The sequence below is a fragment of the Ambystoma mexicanum genome, chromosome 10, assembly GCF_040938575.1.
Source record: "Ambystoma mexicanum isolate Mex_15411 chromosome 10, UKY_AmexF1_1, whole genome shotgun sequence".
In the NCBI taxonomy this organism is placed as follows: domain Eukaryota; kingdom Metazoa; phylum Chordata; class Amphibia; order Caudata; family Ambystomatidae; genus Ambystoma; species Ambystoma mexicanum.
This window is the reverse complement of record NC_090932.1, coordinates 612344254-612349444: the sequence shown is the minus strand read 5'-3', so window position 1 is coordinate 612349444 and position 5191 is coordinate 612344254. Positions and strand designations below refer to the sequence as shown.

General features: G+C 44.2%; 1 long non-coding RNA gene across 1 annotated transcript; it reads right to left on the bottom strand.

The window, feature by feature from the left end:
• Positions 1 to 3085: 3085 nt before the first annotated feature.
• Positions 3086 to 4442, bottom strand: LOC138491589 (uncharacterized). Its single transcript, XR_011276046.1, has 4 exons — positions 4356 to 4442; positions 3733 to 3810; positions 3533 to 3644; positions 3086 to 3434 (listed from the first exon to the last, which is right to left on the bottom strand). It is a non-coding gene; the product is annotated as an uncharacterized lncRNA (long non-coding RNA).
• Between the last annotated feature and the right edge of the window lie 749 nt (positions 4443 to 5191).

Sequence of the window (5191 nt, the reverse complement as noted above, 5' to 3'; positions counted from 1 at the left end):
AGCAGCAGAGAACACCTGGACAAAAACACCCTAGATTGACATCAAACAGCACTTCACAGCCCTTTCCAAAAATTACAAGAGAATAGAAAATGCCAACTCTGGCACAAGATAACTTTTCACCATCCTATGCAAACTAGAGACACCAGTTTCCCCTCCGGACAATACTACCAAAGATCTTATCTGGTGCATAGGATGCATTGGCTCCCAGTGGCTGCAAGGATTAAGTTCAAGACCCTCTGCATTGTCCACAAGGCCTTCTGGGGCATGGGTCCTCAATACCTCTAACTATCAAATACCGTCCTACTCGAGCTCTTTGCTCCTCCCCCTCCAACTCCCTCAGGGTCAGTCGCTTCTCCAAGCAACGAGTTGGTGGTAGATCTCTTTCTTCGGCTGGGGCATCCCTCTGCAACAGCCTTCCTGCCTCTCTGAAACTTGAGGAGAAACATCTTGGGTTCCAGAAGCACCTCAAGATGTTCCTCTTCGCTTCAGCCATCCCTCTCCCTCTCCCCTGCTGATTTCCTGTCTGATACTGCACTGGTCACCTGGCTAGCTCTGATTTCGGGCCCGGGTTCCTGCCTGCCCAGTTACACATCTGCACTGCCTCCCGGCAACCTTTGCACTTGAGTCTGTATCTGTAACCCTGCAGTCCCCCTACCTTTACATTTGGACACCTGCTGTCTGTACTTACCCTTGCACCTGCCACCTGCTGGCCGCACTTCTTGTTATTGTTTTGATCCCATGTACAGCACTTCCCCCCCTCCACATTCCAATGGCACCTTTCCCATTCCCCCCTCCCTTGAACTTGCGCAATCTCAAGGTCACTTGGCCTAGTAAGATCGTTGTCTCTGTCCTCCCTCTGTTCCCCCTTCCATGCCCCATCGCACCTTGAAACACTTGTGTATAGGCACATTACAAATGCCATATCATATCATATCATATCATAAACATCCAAAACGCACTTCTCGACAAAATGTCCCTACTCCAAACCAAAATCACCACCAAAAATAAAATCCTGACACCCATCCAACCCCCTGACCAACACCTTCTCAATCCCTTTCCACCCCTTGTTTTAAGTTCACCCCCATCACAACTAATAAAACCACCAAGATCATCAAAAAACTGAAACCTTCAAAATGCCAAGGTTAATTTTGTCTGGCCACAGTTATAAAGGACTACGCTGAATAGCTAGTCCCCTTCACCACAACACTAATCAGCAATTCCTTCACCACTGGCAATGTCTCAGAGATCTTAAAAGAAGCCTGGGTTCTCCCCCTTAAGAAGCCCACACTTGACGCTAACATACCTAACAACTTCTGTCCATTACGACCGTACACTTCCTCCTCAAAATACTCGACAGAGCAGCTTACCTGCAAATACAAAACCATCTTGAAACCCACAAACTCCTCGGCAACCACCAATCTGGCTTCCGCCCAGGGCCCGGAACGGAATCTGCCCTCCTGGCTTTGATCTTTTTGATCATAAAATCCTCTGCTGACCCCTCTCCTCAGCTGTCCACTTCTTGCCTAATTCCATCGCGTGGATTGAATCATTCCTTACTAACCACACTATGAGTGGGTCTCCACCACTGCGGCAGCCCCACCATCCCCAGTCACATGTGGAGTGCCTCAAGGATCGTGTGTTCAACCGACCCTGTATAACATCTTCACCAAACCCCTCTTTGACCGTCTTGATGTCCTGGGCTTCACGTACACAAACTACTCTGATGATACCCAAATCCTCATACCCATCTCCAGAAACTATAACACAGACTCCATCACACTCAACAAACTTTACCTCACCATCCAGGCCTGGATGGCTATTAACAATGAAAAAACTGAGTTACTCCTCGTTGGCACACAGTCTCGCCTAAAGACACTGAACAACTCTTATAAAAGATTCAACATCAACGGTAACACCATCACGGTCGCAAAAGTGGTAAAGACCCTGGGAGTATATTTAGAATTACTTTTCCTTAACCAGACAAGTCAACTCCATCACATCTGAAACAGCACACAATGCTTAACTAATGAATGCCTGCAGACCCTTCCTATCCACCAACAGTTGCATCACCTTCGCCAGAGCCCTCATCCTATCCATGATCGACTATTCCAAATCCCTTTTTGCAGGTACCAAAACCTGCAATTTAAAAAAAACCTACAGATTATCCAAAATAACACTGTAAACATTTCCAAGAAAGATCCCATCTCCACAGCCAGATGTAACCTACACTGGCTCCTGGTCGGAGAACACATTACATTCAAAACATTAGCGCTCACCAACAAATGCATCTCCAACACTGCAACGACTTACCTGTCCAGGAAAATCACCAAGGCCCAAACAACCAGACCTACCCATGACGCCTACGCCCCCTTACTTGTCACCCCCAGATACAAGCGGCAGAAAGCAGGGGGAAGCAGTTTCCCGGTAATTGCTCCCAAGTTATGGAATACTGTCCCACTAGCCCTACGATCTGATGCTTCCTACGGGTTCTTTCGCAAATGCCTTAAAACCTGGCTGTATGCACAAGACCCTCAAATCTAATCCAATACATAACAAATATGCCGCTTTAGATAAATGTATGCACCGTTTACTTTACCATTTCATGCAACTGTCACTGCAAACAATGCTTTCAATGTACCTGTAATTAACTAATGTACACAATGTAATGAAAGCACCCATTGCAACGGCCACCAGAAACAATGCTATCAATGTACCTGTACTGAACTAATGTACACAATGTAATGAAAATACCTAGTACATTTCCTGCCTGTAACCAGTTGCAACCAAGCTCTCCATGTAAACAGCGCCCATATGCCCCGGGGTTCGATGCGCTAAACAAATGCCTAAATAAATAAATAAATAAATAAGGTGGCCAGGACACGGCCATCGCTATTGGATGTGTAAAGTAGGGGCAAGGAAACCCTCTTTTTTAATGGGGGCCTGACTCCAGAGGGTTAAGGCAAATATATATCAAAGGAAAATGGAGTCAAAGGCTACCCTTGTCAATAACGCTATGGTAGTTTGCTTTTGTAGGCAGTGGAGCTTCAGTATGCTCATACAGTATATAGGAAAGAGGAAAGTGAGGTGAAATCATTAAAACCTGCAGTTTATTAGTTTGCATGAGAAAATATGCTTAAAACAATGACATATGCCATCCTTGGCACAAAGAAAAATATTGCATATAAATCTCAACAGATTGTACATATTTTAGTGGGTTAGTACATTTAAGGTGACTATGATTTTATGTATTGCTAGTAATGAGGCAGTACAAAAACATGGTCGACACACAAGCAATTCAGGTGTTTCTGGTGCGGTCGATAGATGGGTCTTCCAGCGGTTGGAGTCGTCGAAACCTGCTGGTAGTGGTACCTCACCGTCGTCAGGATTGAGGGGTATTAGAGCACGATGGTGCAAAAAAGGGAAGTGCCAAGAACCTGCAAATGGTAAGACACGGGATGGGGTGTTAGATCTGGAATTATTAAAAGGCAAAATAGAATTGCACACAAGGGACACTGCGGAAAAAGAAACCTACCAAAGGTAGTAAAAGCGTCATGACTGATTGTTGTTTTAGTTGCCAGTGGTCGAATGGATCTCTGGCGTCGTACTGAAGTCCACAAAGTGGGCTGGTGGTCTCTGTAGTTACTCTAGAGATTCAAAAATGATTTCATTGTAGAGAAATATCACTCTGAATGTGATATGGAAGAAAGGATTAAATGCCAAAGCATGGATTACCTTGCAAGATCGGTCTGGGATCCAGGTCGAAAAAGGTGGGAAACTCTATGTAGTTGTCGCCTGGATGATGTGATTACTCTGTTGGAGAGGACAAAAGTGTATATAATCTAGACAGCACATTGCTTGCTGCAGAGGTAAGTGTGTGCAATTGCATGCTCGTGCAGAACGAAACGGCCAGGTGAATTGGAGACACTTTGGAAGGTGGAACCGTGTTCAGTCTTGTGATTCAATGAGAAGATGAATAAATGAAAATGATAAATTATTCACCCGTGAAAGTGTAATGGCATGTGAATGGCCAAAAGAAACGTATTTTACGCACTCAGCAAGATTAAAGCTGGGGTAAATGTGTATGATCTGGCCGGAAAAAGGCTTGTTTTATACAATCGATTAAAGCGGAATGCTGAGTGCGTTCGTATCTCGTTGGTGCACATGAACTGTAAATGTAGTTTACTGACTGAGAGAGAACATGCGTTAACTCAGCAAACTGACGAAGTGCGCATGGTCTGTCCAAAAAGGAGACCAGCTTTGGCAGTCAGTTTAAAGCAAAATGCTGGATGCGTGTGAGTCTCGTAAATGCAGAGGGACTGTGAAACCATGATTATCGGGCAGGACCCGAGGTTTACCTCTGAGCGAGCTGTGTCGTTAGCTCCCAATGTTGTCCGTATAGGGCGCAGGCATATTGGCGTATGTATAAGATGACTGATTGGAAAAATGCTCAATGCGCATGTGTAGAGGAGTAGCATGACAGTTTGGAGCCTGGGTGGTGCACCTCTAGTAGTGGCAATGCGGATCATGAATTGAGCATCACGGATGGCTGCACACATTAAAATGAAAGCATTGGGAGTTTTGGAAAGTGTTTTGGAAAGTGCAAATCTTCACGAGTTAGCATGCTCGTTAAAAAACACACAAAAGTTATAAATTATTGACACCAGTCTCATAGGAATAAGAGGTGGGCACATTTGTGTAATGAAACAAATTCAAATAGTACCGGTACTATTGAAGCATCACTGGTTGGGTGTTGTTAATTAGTCACGTGTAAAATTGTAGAAAACTGTAAAGTACTACACACAGATTCATACATTTTGCTAGTGAGAAAGACCAACACATCGCAGAGGCATGCAGAATAAATACAAAATCATAGGCACGCATTTAGCAACAAAATGTTTTTTGGTAGCGGTAAAAACCAAATCTCCTGCAATGTAGAGAGATGAATGGAAACTGTTGGAGGGCATGTTGGGTAATATTATTTCAAATGCAATAACAGAACTCCATAGTGCTTGACTCAATAGAGAAGACTTTCTGATGGGGGGTGTTGCTAGTAATACCCCTAAATGTGTCGGTATTTTTGCTTTTTGGGACTAGTGAGTGTTTTGCAAAAGCAGAAAATTGTAGTTTAAAAGGTCGATGAGGGAGCTGGATCATTTGTTGAAAAACAAATTCCACTCGATGGATATATTGA